Genomic DNA, 18,257 nt, shown 5'->3' on the forward strand with positions numbered 1-18,257 from the left:
TGGCCCTACGCTCACCTCCGGAGCACGTGGGCAGTAAAGACACCTATATTAGACTATTGTTCATTGACTACAGCTTTGCCTTCAATATTATAATTACAAGCAAACTCCTCTCCAAACTCCTAGACCTGGGACTCAATATCTCCCTTTGCAACTGAATCCTTGACTTCCTGACCAACAGACTGCGATCAGTAAGGACAGGCAGCGCAACACCTCTGCCATGATTATTTTCAACACTGGTGCCCCACAAGGCTGTGTCCTCAGCCCCCTACTCTACTTCCTATACACTCATGACTGTGTGGCCAGATCCTGCTCTAACTCTATCTACAAGCTTTCATATAATCCCACCGTAGTGGGCTTTATCGCAAATAATGATTAGTTGGAGGACAGGAAGGAGATAGAGAGCCAAGTGACATAGCATCATGACAACAACCTTTCCCTCAATGTTAGCAAAACAAAGCACTGATCATTGACTTCAGAAAGAGGGGCGGTGCACATGCTAACATTTACATCAACAGTGTTGAGGTCAAGAGGATTAAAACCTTCCAAGTTCCTAGGAGTGAGCATCACCAATAGCCTGTGCTGGTCCAACCGTGTAGACGCCATGGCCAAGAAAGCTCACCAGTGCTTCTACTTCCTCAGAGGGCTTTAGAAATTTGGCATGTTCCCTTTGACCCACACCAACTTTTATCAATGCACTGTAGAAAGCATCCTATCTGGATGCATCACAGCTTGGTATGGTAACTGCTCTGCCTGTGGCCACAAGAAACTGCAGAGAATTGTGATATAGCCCAGCACATTCACAGAAACCAGCCTCCTCTCGTGGACTCCTGCCTGCACTTCTTGCTGCCTTGGTAAAGTAGCCAACATAATCAAAGATCCCACCCACCCTGGGCATTTTTCTTCTCCCTCTCTTATCAGGTACAAGATACAAAAGCCTGAAATCACGTACCACCAGGCTCAAGGACAGCTTCTATCCCACTGTTATAAGACTATTGAATGGTCCCCTAATATGATAAAATGGACTGTTGACCTCACAATCTACCTCATTATGGCCTTGCACCTTATTGTCTACCTGCACTGCACTTTCTCTGTAACTGTAACACTTTATTCTGCATCCTATTATTGTTTTCCCTTGTACAACCTCAGTGCTGTAATGAAATGATCAGTATGGACAACATGCAAAGCTAAGTTTTTCACTGTACCTCGGTACATGTGACAACAATAAACCAATTTACCAAATTACTTGCATGAGCTACTCTGATAACAACCCTCAAACCTGAAACCTCGACCCCTGGAGGACAAGGGCAGCAGGTGTATAGTTACAACCCACCTGTAAGTCACATGCCATTCCTTCATTGTTCCTGGGTCTAACTGCTGGAACCACCATTCCCATCCACAGCAGGATAATGGGAGTAATTGGAGTCGTTTGAGAAAGGATCCCACCACCTTCTCAAGTACTTGTAGAGGAGAGCAATAAATGCTGGCCGTGCCAGCCGTACCCACATCCAGAAAAATGAATTTTAAAAAATCTAAAATATCTGTTGCTCATTTAAGTGAATGTGACAGAATATGAGGGGAGTTCTAAGTAGAGGAAATTCAAGGAGAATTTTTTATGGGTCATGAGAAACCATCAGCAGTCCCTTCCTGACAGAAATAAAGAACTTTGGCTCCATGTCATGGTTGGGACGTCTGCTCTCTATGAACTGATAGGTTTAGGAGATGAGAATGATAATATTGGGTTTTGAGGAGACCTAAAACTACCTGAAACAGTCAATCATTTCTGAAGGGAATTGATTACCTTTCAAATAATGCCACAAGAGGAAGAAGAGCAGGTTCAGTCATTTGGTATGAGTGCTTGGCTGAAGACCCAAAGGTACGAGATCTGCCATCAGTGGGATTGTGACTAAATGCATTCCTGGTGTCAGTGGGGTTGATCTCACAGGCTAGTATCACTCCTACTGCATACAATTCATCAACACAGATGTTCCTGCTGCATCTTGACAAATGCCTAATGAATAAAGAAACAGCTGGATTTGGAATAAGTTCAATGGGAGGTTCTTCCCTTTGGTGAGGTAGCAGAAATCTAAGAATCTAACCCCAAACTTTGATCATCGAATGCAAACTATTATGAGCAGTTGTACAACAGCTGTGACCTAATTCACCTTGTGTAAGGCTTAAGCATCTCTCAGGTTGGAAAGGTAATATCAACTGTTAATATAACCAATTAAATGTAGCTTAGCTTTGAGTACAGAGGATATTGTGCAAAAACAGGAAGTTAATACCCATGCCTACAAAACCAATATTGACTACAATGATCATTTAGATAACCAAAATTATTCATTCCAAAAATGCCTTTGTAAAAAAGTTACTTTTTTAAAAAAAATCTGGTGCCCTTGTCGATTATTTCTTCTCTGCTAAGTTTGCATATTTATCTTTTCGCCGATTTAAAATTGACCCTTTTTTTAACCGTCTTGATGTAAATCTGGTACATAAGAACATTTTAAATGTTCTATTCTAAACACTGCCTTAAATCCCTCCATGGTTAACTTTCAGGTATTACTTTTCAGGTTGAATATCCTGTTTCCCAACCTTGCATATAACTCAGCCCTCTGCCATTAGCCTTCAGGTAACACTTCCAAGGCTCAAATGCTTCCTTCATAGTGAACAGAAAACAGTGTTCAAAATGGTAACTATCCCAAGCACTGATAGAGCTAGCATAATATTTTATGACTTGAATTATTTTGTATTAGTTATATCATTAAGCATTGAGGACACTTTGTTGATTGCAGCCTTACAAAGATTGCAGTGGAATAAAATATAGGTTTAGTAACCACCAGAAAATAATAAAACCCCATCTTATTAATTATTATCCTTCAAAGATGGAAATCTGCAGTCCCTGCCGAGCCTGCTTTATTTGACACCCCAGACCTACCAATGTAGTTTACTCTCAATGGCTGCTCAGATCAGGAGCAATTAGGGATGGGCTATAAATGCTGGCATTTCCATTGATTGTCACATCCTCCAAACAAAATAACCTTGTTCCTAATAGTACAAGGCCACAACACCTTTACTGTTTTCTTCACATTTAACTACCCTTAATATAAAATAGGAAAGTGCAGAGGAGCGTGGCTACAAGGGTGTTAGACAAAATCAAAGGAAAGGAGAAAAATTGCTGAAGTGCTGTAAGATTCAAACCAACAAACACAGCTTTCCTCCTTGTCTGACTTTTGTAGGATCATGACCATTGGGAAATCTGGATGGATTATACTTGGCTCACACTCATAAAAGACATGTTTGAATTTTTTGTCTACAAAGCCATTCTGTTCTGTGATGTTTTTGAAATGCAATTAGCTTTTCAAACGTTCAATTAAGGGGACAAATATTTACAGAGAACAATCAATATCAAAGTGACAGGATTACAATTACATTATTAACGTCTTACCCATGAATTCTATATTTCCTCTGTTCCTTGCGTGCAACACGTATAATTTAAAATAATTGACTCTGTATATGTAGTAATAATATTTCAAGGCACTAGGAGGGCAACAGGGATAAGTCAGAGAACTGAAGGCCGGTGAGCCTGTTATCCATGGTGAGAAAGTTATTGGAATGGACTCTGAGAGACAGGATCTATTTACATTTGGAAAAGCATGGGGTTAGTCAGCATGGCTTTGTGCATAGGAAATCATGTCTTATGAATTTGATCGAGTTTTTTTGAAGAGGTGACCAAAAGGATTGATGAGGACAAGGCGGAATATATTACCTACATGGACTTTAGCACACATAGGATCCAGGCTGAGCTGGCTAAGTGGATACAAAATTGAGTTGCTGGTAGGTGGCAGAGGGTAGTAGTGGACGGTTGTTTTTCCTTTTGGAGGGCTGTGATGAGTAGTGTGCCACAGGGATCAGTGCTGGGTCTTCTGTTGTTGGTGGTATCCTGGACAGTGTTTAAGGTTACGACAGGATATTTTTTAAAAATTTTAAAAAAAAATTTTTTTTTAAGTTTTAAAATTTTATTTACAGCATGGTAACAGGCCCTTTCAGCCCAACGAGTCCGCGCCGCCCACGTTTAAACCCAAATTAACCTGCTTGTATGTCTTTGCAATGTGGGAGGAAACCGGAGCACCCGGAGGAGACCCACGCAGACACGGGGAGAACGTACGAGCTCCTTCTTGATATCGATCAACTGGGAAACTGGGCAAAGGGATGGCAGGTGTAATTTAATTCAGACACGTGTGAAATGATGCACGTTGGGAAGTTAAACCAGGGCAGGACATACACAGTGAAAATCAGGGCCCTGTGGATTGTTGTTGAACTGCATGACCGAAGGGTACAGGCACATAGTTCCCTGAAAATGGCAACACTGGTAGACAGGGTGGTGAAGAAGGAATATGGCACGCTTGACTTCGCTGGCCAAAGAATTGCGTACAAGAGTGGGAAGTCGTATTACATTTGTACAAAACATTGCTTAGGCTGCACTCACAGTATTGTGTGCCGTTCTGGTCAGCACACAACAGGGAAGATGTGATTAAGCTGGAAAAGTTGCAGAAAAAAAAATGTTGCTTGGATTGGAGAGCTTGAGTTATAGAGAGAGATCGGATAGGCTGGGTCTGTTTTCCCTGGAGCAAAGGAGGTTGAGAGGTGACATGATCGAGGTATATGAAATTACGAGAGGCATAGTTAGGGGAGATAGTCAGAGTCTGCTTCCCATGGTAGGAGTGTCTAAAACTAGACTGCATAGATTGGGGTGAGGGGGAAGAGGTATAAAGGGGACCTGAGGGGTAAATTTTTCACACAGAGTAATTGGTATCTGGAATGAACTTCCAGAGGAGATGGTGGAGACAGGAACAGTAACAACATTTAAGAAGCATTTTGACAGGTATCTGAATGAGCAAAGAGTAGTGGGATACACAATAAATGAAGGCAAGTGAGATCATTATAGATCAGCATGATGGTCAACATAGATGTGGTGGGCTGAGAGACCTGTTTTTGTGCTGTAAACACTATGACTCTAAGTAACTATCTGTCTTGAAAATCTTTCATAATCCATGAATCCAGAGATGGTGCCCTTGCCTATGAACCTCCATTGCAGTCCAATCACAATTGTGTCATTTTCAGTGGATTCATCAATCAAAAGTCTGCACTATACAAAATACGACTAGTATTTGGCTAAGGTTTTGCTGATATTAGATATATGGGGATAGCTTTTCATTTTGTCCCAGGTGTTAATCTAGCACAGCAGATTTCTTGCCTGTTATAGAATCTGAATGATGCTCATTCTGGTGTAAAACTACCCCAGCACAGCCATTTTCTGTCAGTATTCTCTTTTTCAGCTTTTTTTTTTTTTTGCCACCCCTCAATCTAGCTTGTCACAGCAAATTCATTTCTGGAGTTCATGCCTATGTTAAGCACCCTGTTAAGGAAATACAACCACCACTTTCTAGGTTCAAGTATTCTGGCCTAGATTAAGGCTCCCACCCGAAACCTGGACCTCATTATCAGAACACTTTTTTTTCTATCTGTTCCTTTACCACAGCAGGAAATCAGTGGAACTTCTGTTTGTTGAACTAAGAGTAGTGCTGAAGTACTGTGTATTATAGTAATGCATCCAGAACTCTCCACAAAATTCATGCTAGACTGTAAATAGTGAAGAAGGAGAGAAGCAAATTTATACACAGAGATAGGGATGAAAATTGATGAAATATCATTAAGGAGCAACATGATATCAAAAGGATGATTTACCAGTTTTTTTTGTTGAAACAAGATAATTAGGATATTCAATGAATAACAATGAGCTAATCTTACACTTGTTTTTTTATTAAAAGATAGAAAGTGAAATAGCATTTAATTTCCATATCTAATACCCACAAAGTAGTTTACCAATCAAAACAGCACACGAAATGTAAAGTAAAATGAAACTTTTAATCTTTACTTCATAAAACTGTTGGCTGATTTACATTATATGATTCAAAAAGTATCACCTTGTCACTTTTGTGTGATGGAAATGGTTTTCAGCTCTTCTCTTTCCCTTCTATGAAATGGATTGCTGAATACATCTTTCTAAACACTTGTAAAATTATGGTAATCTCCAAAGCATTAATGTATTATGGAAGAGTAAATGACTGTATCTGATAGGAAATGTTAGTGTGAAGAAAGACTGCGAAAGGCCTTCAATGAGTAAACATCGACATTTATTATGAAATGACTTCTCTTGTTTAAATGAGTGAGTAACTGTTGGTTCATTGTATGATTCTGATGAATGTTCAAAATTTTAGTCGTTCAATTTCAAACCCAAAAATCGCGATTTTCAATCTGGAAATAACTCTTCAATAAACAACAAAATCAATAATAGAATCAAGAAGGAAATTAATTTCTAGATTAACCAGGTATATTTTCATGAACAAAAATTTAAAGAAATATTTGCAGCAACAGTGTATGAGCACAGTATTACCATTGATACTGCCTGGCAGACCAACTGAGTTCATCCCTCTTCCTTGCAAAATGGTTCAAAATGACCAGAGTTACAGTTATGGTTGAAGGGAGGCATAGAAAGAATAAAGGCAACACAGTACTACTTTCTACAAAATTTTAGAGAGTCATAGAGCAATGCAGCATGGATACAGACCCTTCAGCCCAACGAGTCCATGGCAACAACATTGCCCACCCAGCTAGTCCCGATTTCCTGTGTTCAGTGCATATCCCTCTAAGCCCTGCCCCTGCGTGTTCCTCTCCAGGTGCTTCTTAAATGACACTATTGTGCCTGCCTCAACCACTTCCTCTGGCAGCTCGTTCCATATACTCACCACCCTCTGCGTGAAAAAGTTGCCCCTCCGGACCCTTTTAAATCTTACCCCTCTCACCCTAAATCTATGCCGGCTACTTTTGGACTCCTCGACCCTGGGGAAAAGACCCCTACCATTCACCATATCTATGCCCTTCATGATTTTATAAGCCTCTATAAGATCACCCCTCATTCTCCTGCACTCCAAAGAATAAAGACCTAGCCTGGCCAGCCTCTCCCTATAACTCAGGCCCTCTAGTCCTGGCAACATCCTAGTAAATCTTTTCTGCACTCTTTCCAGTTTAACCATATCTTTCCTAGAGCAGGGTGACCAAAACTGTACACAGTACTCCAAGTCTGGCCTCACCAATGACTTGCATAATTACAACATAATGTTCAACTCCTATACTCACTGCCCTGACTGATGAAGGCCAGCGTGCTTAGCACCTTTTTCAATGCCCTGTCTATCTGTGATGCTGTTTTCAACAAATTATACACTTGTATTCCTTGATCCCTCTGTTCCATTACACTCCCTAGTGCCCTACGCCGGTTTGACTGTCCAAAGTGCATCACCTCACATTTATCTGTATTGAAATCCATTTGCTGCTCCTCAGCCCACTTCCATAACTGATCAAAATCCCCCTGTAATCTACGATATTCTTCACTATATACACCTCCTAATTTTATGTCATCCGCAAAACTTACTCATCAAGCCTTGTGCGTCCAAATTGTTTATATAAATAACGAATAACAAGGGTCCTAACACTGACCCTTGCAGCACACCACTAGTCACCAGCCTCCATTCTTAGAAATGACCTTCAACCACCACCATCTGCTTCCTACCTCCGAGCCAATTTTGAATCCACCTAACTAGCTCCCCCCTGGATTCCATGGGACCTAACCTTCCAGACCAGCCTACCATGCAGGACCTTGTCGAAAGACTTGATAAATAGACAATATCCACTACCCTACCCTCACCAACCCTTTTGGTTACCTCTTCAAAAAAACCCTAAAAGTTTAACCAAGCACGACGTTCCATGCACAAAGCCATGCTGACTCCTCCTAATCAGACTGTATTGATCCAAAGCCTTTTTCACAAGACTTGCAGTTCATTCTAATGGAAAAAGAGCATAAGGAAAAGCAACTGCAGAGTAGCTTCCAAGTAATTTTCTAAGTAATTGTCAAAGACTATTGCATGGTCCCCCTGGATGATAAAATGCAATCTTGACCTTAGAATCTACCGTGTTATGACCTTGCTCTCTATTGTCTACCTGCACTGCACTTTCTCTGTAACTGTAACACCTTATTCTGCATTCTGTTACCGGTTTACCTTGTACTACCTCAATGCACTGTTGTAATTAATTGATCTGTACGAAAGATATGCAAGACAAGTTTTTCACTTTGTCTTGGTACATGTGACAATAATAAACCAATCTACCAATTTTACCTATTTACCAATAAGTCAATCCTTCAATTTTTTTTTGCATGCATCTGTTTTGCCCTCACCTCTGGTTGATAATCTCAGTGTCAGGTCAATGTCCTACTCCCAATAGCCATTAGAAACTTACACTTCTTTTCAGTATTTTGATTGACATTGTTTTAGATATTCACGCTGAGCTGCTCACAGGAAAAGTTTTCAAGAAGTAGCAGGAAACAAGATAAGACTTGATGATTTTGGATACCTGCTCAACAGTTCGGATTGCACAGGTGGTGGAAAGCATCTCCTGACATCCAGGCTGCAAGGTTTCTTCAAGGTGGTTGATGAGTGAGGATTGAGTTCTCGCCCAAACCTTACCCTCGCCCAAACCTTACCCTCGCCCAAACCTTACCCTCACCCAAACCTTACCCTCACCCATCACCCACAACCATGCATCCACCCCCTGTTTACACCGTCAATGGAAATGCACTGTGCAGACATCTGACATTTTATTTCTCAGAAATAATTCAAAGTATTTTCACTTGTTTGTCATATTGAACCCATCTATAAAACATATAATAATATATTCGGAAGATGTTAACTGGAGAATGAAAATTATTTGTTCACATAAATTTTTTCCTGAGTTTTCATCAGCAGTTTGATTAATTATACACGTTAATGTGTATACAAGTTCATTTGTGACCTTTAGAAATCATCAGTGTTTTGGAAATTGCTTGTTGGAGATCCTATTGCCTGTTCAAGTCTAAGTCTTACATCCCCACTTGAAGGAGGATTTTGGGACTGCCCCAACCAATAACCATCATCACCTAAAAACTGTTTGTCATTTTAGGTTTAGGGATCATGCTGTGTTTATTCATGTTGTTGTGTTTGACATAATTAGGATATTCAGTGAATAACAACCATTGATTTCAGAAGCAGACAATTGCCTGTGAAGTGCCACAATACTCCCAAAAAAGGTGAAAGATGCTATACAAATAAAACTTCTTTCTCTTCAGATTGCATACAAATTGGTATACTCAAGTGAAACAAATAAAACTGTGTTCAAGTTAAGCATGCAGAAGGAAAAAGAAAACTCTAAGCAATTTTATCCCAAGACATTTTGGTTCCCTCAAGGATTCACAATTATCTCACTTTATAGGGGACCAGTTGGTCTAGCAGATCCATACAGTCTCCCAGGAGAGCAATCCCATTTGACTCAATCCCCTTCTCCTTATTTCCTCAGACCCTCACAACTCATGCTCTCACAAATGCCCATCAATTCCCATTTCATTCTTTTTTGTCATGAACAACACTAAAGAGCAGCCAATTAATGTACTAACACATCTTTGGGTATGGAGGAAACCAGAGTGCTGGAATAAAGCCTATCAATTCATACAGAGAACCTGCAAATTCTACATAGTGTTACAGACTCAGTGAAAGTCCCTTTAAGATAGAGAGTGTGTGTGTATGTGTGTGTGGGGCGTGCTTACGTCAATAGAAGATAAAGGACGTAATGACGTTGTTGAAGAAGTTAGAAGAAGAAGAAGAAGGAGAGAGAGAAGGGAGAGAGACACCAGCCTGCTTGTTTTCTCTATCGATGGATGAGAAATAATAACTGTGTTTGCCACTGAAATCCATGTATGGAAGTTGGAAGTAATCCGGTGGAGTTCACTTTGTTGCTGACCTGTAGAAGGAAACAGGTATTTGTGTGTGGACGACCACGGTTCGGATGCTTTTCGGGGTGAGGAAGTCACTACCGAGTAAACACTGGAGTGTCGTTTGGGTTCCATCGTGGAACATTTGGATTTCGTATGTACTCTCTCTATGTTTTTCTACATCTACATCTTATCTTCAGACAACGGTGGTTGTTGAAGAAGCCCTTGCTCATATTTCACCTTATGGCTTGCGGAACTGAACTTTAAGAACCATTCTGGAACTGGGAGTTTTGGACTTTGTCACACACACACACGAAGAGTTTAGTTTTGGGGTTAACATTCGAGGTTTAACATTCTTGAATTCTAACATACTAACATTTTTTTTTAACTTTTATTTTACGTATTATCATAAGTAGTGATTAATAAAATAGTTTTTAACACTGAATCATGCACAGTGTGTTTCTTTTGTTGCTGGTTTGTGACAATAGATAATACCCAAGGTCAGAGTCAAGCTCAGATCCTTGGAGCTGTGAGGCAGCAAGACCAACTGCTACACTACTGTGTCACAATTAAAGGTAAACAATTATCACATTATTATTGTTTCGCATGTTTTATTACCATAATTCAAGAAACTTTTTTGCCTTAGTCATTTTTTCTGCTAATGGAAATAAATATAATTCCACTATACCGGAGTATTTTCTCAGGACAATTTCACTACATACACATTCATGATTTTCCTTTTAATCCACCAACCTGGAATAAGCAATTAAGATTTGCTATTCGATTATTTCAGGAATGTTATACGTGCATATACTGCCAAAGCAAACATAAGTCATGCTCGAGAAGCTCTAGAGAAAATACTTAACTCTTAACTGTGTAAACAATTATTAGTTACAGTTACTGATGTAAGAGCATCATCTCTTCAGTTTGACTGAAGGTTTTAGCAGCAAAGTTTAGAAAAAGTTAAAGCAATGATTTCCCAGCTGTCGTTTGAATTGCAGATTTTTTTTCTCTCAGTTGGTAATTGAAGACTGTGCTGAAATGTGTGTTTTGTCTCTTCGATTTATTCATTGGGAAAGAAACTATGCAGAAACATCTAAATGCAGTCTTAGAATTTGCTGTTTATTACAATCTGGAGGTAAGTTTTTTCTGGAATTAGTCTTCTGTCTTGGATAAAATTTAAACAAGCTCTCAGTAGAAGTAGAAGTAAAACTACACAGGATCTTTGACTCTATGTCACTATGGAATATAACTTGTGTTGAGCTGAGTAGGGAAATTTTCTCTGAAGGAGGAAATAAAATGAGACTCACTCAGCAGCAGAAGAGACAAAACAAAAATGGAAAGGTATCATAGAGTCATACAGCATAGAAGCAGGCCCTTTGGCCAAACTGATCTCTGCCAACCAAGATGCCCATCCAAACTAGTCCCATTTGCCCATATTTGGCCCATATCCTTCTAAATATTTCCTATCCATGTACCTATCCAACTGCCTTTTCAAAATTGTTTTTGTACCTGCCTCAGCTACTTTCTCAGGCAGCTCATTCCATATACATACCACCCTCTGTGTAAAAACAAAAGTTGCTCCTCAAGTTCCAATTAAATCTTTCCCCTCTCACCTTAAACCTATGCCCTCTTGTTTTTGATTCCCCAGTCCTGGGAAAAAGACTGAGTGTATTCACCCTATCTGTGCCTCTCATGATTTTATACACCTCAATAAGATCACCCTTCAATCTCCTATGCTCCAAGTAAGGAAGTCCCAGCCTGTCCAACCTCTCCCTATATCACAGTCCCTCAAGTCCTGAAAGGGTAAATAGATTTACAAACCAAAGATGAATAGCCTTGCTCTTTCGGAAGGATGGTATGTGTGAAGGTGCAGGTCAAATAAGAAGGTGACTGTGATTTGTGAGTTGCTAGGCATTGTTCCAGTCAATCTCTGCTTTATTTTCCCTCACCAGTTCAAGCCATAATATGCACATATGTTCAGTGGTTGATTGAAGTTTATTGGTGCATGCTGCGTGGTTTAATTATTTGTCAAAACTCATTAAGATAGCGTGCAGGCAATACTACAGGGTTGTCAACAGTTTAAGGCATGGTCAATTGAAGATACCTTGTGGAAAGTGTTTTGTTTTAAACCTATTTGTCTACATTAAGAGTAAGGTATTTTACATAGTTTACCTGGAGATGATCAATGAAGAACACACTAACAGAAAACATTTCTAGACCGAACAGTCAGAGCAGGAAAGACTCTGCAAGCATTTCAAAAGATCTACCTCACTTAATAAAGTTTTCTGGGAAGTATCAGAGCAGGGATAAGCCAGGATTGTACACAGCCCTAATCCTGAAGGATGAATGCACACAGCATGGATTGAGCCAAGAGCAAGCAAAGATATTCAGAGTTGTAGTTTCTGACCTGTGAATAATTAGGGTGGCATTCTGGTGCATCAGTTAGTGCTGTTGCTTCACAGCTCCATGGACCCGTGTTCAATCCTAACCCTCTGCTGCTGCCTGCGTGATTTGCACATTTTTCCATGTCTGTATGAGTTTCTGTTATGTTGCTTCTCGTGCCCCAAAGACGCACTGACAAGTGAATTGGCTTTGGTAAATTAACCCTTTGTGCAAGTAAGTAGCAAAAAAAAACAGGAGAATAGATGGGCATATGAGAGAGTATAGCAGGGCCACAAGGGCATGGACCTGAGGGGTGAAAGGCCACCTTCTATGTTTTCCAGACATCTAACCATTAAAATTAACCCGAAATTCATTCCTCCTTAAGAACAAATTATAAATGCATTTCTAAAGGACAATTGCGAACAAGAAATTGGCCTGAAGTAGTGACTTCTGAAGCTGATAGACAAAGCTGGGTGGCTCCCAGAAGCAGGAGTAACAGTTGAAATGTGCCTGTTTCTTCTGAGGTTGCCATTTTGCCAGTTTTCTGCCGCATGCTCCCCACAGGTCCAACGTAGGGAGTAACTCGTACCACTTAATATCAGCCTGTATCTCAGGGAAAGGGAAAAAGAATCATGGCTGTAGCAGGTCATGAAAATTTTGATCTGGACAATGAAGTTGTGCCACAAGAGAGAGCTGGCTCTCTGATCTTCCATTATGCACAGGTGCCTTTAGGAAGGGGTAATAAACTCTACTCTATCCAAGATGTCCTCCAGCTAAATGGTTTGAGAACAGTGAGACCAGATAACCATGGCGGGGAATAAGGGCTTGAATACCATGACAAATGAATCTCAGTAATCTCCATCCTGGCAATGAAAGTGGAACAATGAACCAGCTGGTGGATGGTAACAGCAAGGGCTCTGACTAAGTGGTGATCTGAGGACAAATGTTGTCCTCCTGAGAGAGGTCACAGATCTGCACTCCACAGAGCCACTGCCACTCACCACTCTGGCATCTCAACAATCCTATTGACCTGGTGAACATATTGCTGGACTTCTGCAACACTCTGCAGGCAACGTTGAACGCTAGCATCCAATGCCACGATGACATCAGCCTGAGCTTGCATGGCCATAAGCTGAGCTTGCACAACTGAACTCGAAGCTTCCACTTCACCTAGCCTGACTTCTGCTCAAGCCGCAGTGGAAGATGAAACATTAGTCATTGGATGTTGATTCACAGCTGGCTCTACGAATGTGCAACCAGAATTCCCCACCACTTCTATGCTTGAAAATGTAAATTCTAAATGCAGCATGTGCAAAGTTAATGCTGGACTCTTCCATTCCACTTGACATTACATACTGGCTTTCAGGCAAGCCTGCCATTACACCAAGCATTTCATCATGTATTCAAGTTGGCCTTCTTCTGAAAACGTCCTCATCAACATACTCATTGCTGAATGTTTGTTTGGCCTTGCATTTCAGGAAGGGGACACCCTTGCCACCACCCTTTCCCTCTGCCCTGACCGGAGGCCACTTGTACCTGGTGTCTTAACGTCTGCGCTTCTTGCTTCTAAGCTGCTCATTGAATTAAGCAGAGTGTCAGCAGCTGAGCAGATGGCTGTGGGTGTTTCTTCATTTTCACCGTCTTCTCATTGTTCCACGTGTTGCTCACCCTGGGCTGTCTGCCAGTGCAGACTGCAACTCCTGACTGTATGAAATGCAAAAGGTTATTTTGAAGGGAGGGAGGGGTAGTAAGAGGCATTTACTGACACCATCTGCAGATTAAGATGCTGGGCTAGTAAACATGATGCCTAAATTAGCAATCTGGGAACATAAATTCAAATCCCATTTCACACTTGTGCAATTTGAATACAATTAATTAAATGCCCTGGAGTAAAACATTGTGCCAGTGACACTGACCATTAAATTATTGGATTGTCCTGAAAACTCATTTCGTTCAGGCATGTTGTTTAAAGAGGGAAAACCTGCCATACCTACTGGTCAGGTTTATGTGTGACTCCAAACTCTGCAAATGTCTGACTGTCAGCTGCCCTCTGAAGTGGCTGAGCAAGCCATTGAGCTGCGCCAAATTATTAAAACCAAAAATGGTGAAAGAAAAACATATAAAACCACATCAGATAGATAAGATATTTATTTATTAGTCACGTACATTGGAACACAGTGAAATGTGTCTTTTCGCGTCACTGAGAATGTGCTGCGGGGCAGCCCGCAATTGTCGCCACTCTTCCGGCGCCAACATAGCATGCCCAGAGCTCCTAACCAGTATGTCTTTAGAATATGGGAGGAAACCTGAGCACCCGAAGGAAACTCACGCAGACAAGGGGAAAACGTACAAATTCCTTACAGATAGCGGTGGGAATTGAACCCGGGCTGCTGGCCCTGTAATAGCATTACACTAACCGCTACACTACCGTGCCACTACATTCAGACACATCAGCCTGGTCCAGCCTGCAAGGTCCTTGTAGTACTATCTATTTGTTAGTTCTCTTCCAAGCCATCAGGGATCATTGCACATTAGGGATTATCTTGGCTAGTGCCTGATCTTTGGCAGATGCCATTTTGTTTTCTGTTAGTGTTGTAGTTGACACAAAACAAGAATTGCCAAAGGGATAAAACTGAGTCTCATCCATTTGTTAAGATATAATAGTCTCCTCTCAAGTATCTGTGGACGTAAGGTCAAGTTTTCTAGAATTAGATAAAAGTTGGATAAGAAATCTTCAGAACCAGATTTATTATCACCGGCTTAGATAACATGAAATTTGTTGTTTTGTGGCAGCAGCACAGTGCAAAGACATAAAAATTACAATAAATTACAAAAATAAATAATGCAAAAAAAGGAATAACAAAGTTGTGTTCATGGGTTCATGGACCGTTCAGAAATCTGATGGCGGAGGTGAAGAAGCTGTTTCTGAATCATTGAGTGCAGGTTTTCAGGCTCCTGTACCTCCTCCCCAATGGTAGTAATGAGAAAAGGGCATGTCCTGAATGGTGATGGTCCTCAGTGATGGATGCTGTTCTTCCTGAGGCACCGCCTCTTGAAGATGTCCTCAATGGCGAGGAGGATTGTGCCCGTGATGGAGCTGGCTGAGTCTACAACTCTCTGCAGCCTCTTGCGATCCTGTACATTGGAGCCTCTATACAAGGCTGTGATGCAGTTAGTCAGAATGCTCTCCACTATACATCTACAGAAATTTGTAAGAGTCTTTGGTGACATACTGAACCTCCTCAAAGTCCTAACAAAGTAGAGCCGCTAATGTGCCTTCTTCATGATTGCATCAATGTGCTGGGCGCAGGATAGATCCTCTGAGATGCTGATGCCCAGGAACTTGAAGCTGTTGGTTCTTGTTGGTTCCCACCCATCAGCCTCCCTCATTGAGGAAACACGGCTCTTCCATTCTAAAGATGGGAGAAGGTCGCAATGGTACAAAATCTACAAAAGACTTCAGTGCATCAGTATCAGCTGCCAGACTGAGCAAACCAACACAAGGGATAAACACAATTGTCCATGTCCTCACCAATCCACATGCTGCAGATTCACTTGTCTGGAAGTATCAGTAGAAAGGGACTTTGCACAGTCTTGTCTTCACACTAATAACTCATTTCATTGTGCTGTGTGGCACAACCATCATGCTAAATGAAATACACTCAGAATTAATCTGACAGCTCAAAACTGCCATCCGTAAGCCACTCTGTACATCAACAGCAGAAGATCTGTATTCTCCCACAATCTGTAACCTCATGGGCCAACAGATCCCTCACTCTCCTATTATGAATAAACCATGGGAATCAACCCAGGTTCAATGAGGAATGTAGAAAAGGATGCATGGAAGACAACTGGGGATACATGAAGGGCCACCTCTTGATGGTTTAACATTGGACTACGTGCATTCTCAGCAGCAGAAACTGCATGTTGTGGTTAGAACTAAGCAGTCCACAACCAATGGATCAAATCAAAGCTCTTGTCATCCCAATGCATCAAGCTCTGTGCATGTGGTGGGCAATTAATCGCTAACAAAACCTGAAGGTGCCCAGAACATCCCGAATGATGGCAGGGTGGGCAGCTAATGCAAAAGCAATGGCTGATGCATTTATAACTATTTTTAGCTGGAGGGATTGTTTGAAAATTGTTAATGATGCCTTTCAGTAGTTCTGCTCTTGTTCTATCTTGCTGCTGAATAAGATATTCAAGGTTGAGAGAGCATTCCAGTTGGAGCATTAATCTCCAAAATAGTCACCCTGGTATTATTGCGGATTGATTAACAGCCTTAGACAGCATCTTCCAAACCCATGAGCTCTACCAGCTAGAAGGACAAGGGCAGGAAAAGCACTGGAACACTGCCACCTGGAACTTGCCCTCCAAACCACACATTATCCTGACTTGAAAATATCATTCCTTCATCGTCGCTGGATCAAAATCCTAAAAATCCCTCCCTAACAGCACTGTGAGGATACCCACACATCAAGGCCAGCAACTCTTCAAGAATGTAGCTCATCACCACCTGGCTCAGCCTGCAAAGCCCACATCCCTTGAATGAATCAAAAAAACAATCTACCAAGCTCTACTTGGGCTCAGCAGGCACGAACTGCATGCACATTAACACATATCAGTGTGGCATACCATTGTATATCATCTTGGGAGAGCACCAGGACCCGTAATAATAAAAAAAATCATACTGCAAAAACAAATTTTGCACTATCAAATGTAACAATCAGGAGGTCATCTGAAGTTAGAACATAGAACATACAGCACAGTACAGGCCCTTCGGCCCATGATGTTGTGCCGACATTTTATCCTGCTGTAATATCTATCTAACCCTTCCCTCCCACATAGCCCTCCATGTCTCTCTCATTCATGTGATTCTCTAAGAGTCTCTTAAATGTCCCCAATGTATCTGCCCCCACGAAATTGGGCTTTATATAACTTGGGACTTGGGGTAATGGATGTTCTTGAAATGCATGAATATCTGATTTCTGATCCCCATTGCCTTCATTTATGGGTATTTGAATCTGAAAACATAATTGAAATATTCAGCTGCTAAAGCATTGTATCTAACCTAGCACCTTCTCTACACTCGCTTCTAAATGCACTGCAGTTACTCATCCAGGCTGCACCAACAGCTCCTCCCAAAGCTGCAAGCTCTATAACTAAGAAAGACCAGGGACTCAGGCACATGGAAACACTGCCATCTGCAGATTCCCTCCCAAGTCACGCACCTAACTTGGAAATACATTAGCAGCCCTTTTTGTTGGGTCTAAATCCCTACCTAACAGCACCGTGTGAGTATCCACTGCAGTGGTTCAAGAAAACGGTCATCGCCACCTTCTCAACAGCAATTCAGGATGAGAAATGCACCCCAGACTTGCCCAGATCCTGAAAATGAATATGAAAAATGTGTTTTAGTTGACTATTTTAATATTTTGACCACTTATATTATGTTGCTTAAATCGTTGTTAGATTAATGAATATGCACAACAATGTAAAGTTTCTTTTTGCCTCAACTTCATTTATTCCAGTTTGCAATGGAGATGTTGTGTACAACCTAGTGATAGCTGCATGCTCACAATCCATCTGTGGTCGGCTTTAAGGTGACACCTTGCACTTTCGTGTTCTGACTCAGTGGTCAGATGTACGTGACCTCCAGCTGTTAAATGTATGAATTGTAATTTAAGGAAAATTGGTGAATTGGTTTATTATTGTCAGATGTACCGAGGTGCAGTGAAATACTTTGTTTTGCATGCCATCCATACAGATCATTTCATTACGTCAGTGCATTGAGGTAGAAAGAGTGAAAAGCAGTAACAGAAAGAATGAAGTGTTACAGTAACAAAAAAAGTGCAGTGCAGGCTGACAATAATGTACAAGGCTATGATGAGGGAGTCCATCACTCAAGTCATAGCCAATGATCCATTGAAGTTGCACAAAAGAATTGTTCCTGATCTATTGAGGTTCAATTATGTCTCGCTGTCCACCAGAATGTGCTGATGGACCATGCAAACAGACT

The sequence above is a fragment of the Pristis pectinata genome, chromosome 8, assembly GCF_009764475.1.
Source record: "Pristis pectinata isolate sPriPec2 chromosome 8, sPriPec2.1.pri, whole genome shotgun sequence".
Classification (NCBI taxonomy): domain Eukaryota; kingdom Metazoa; phylum Chordata; class Chondrichthyes; order Rhinopristiformes; family Pristidae; genus Pristis; species Pristis pectinata.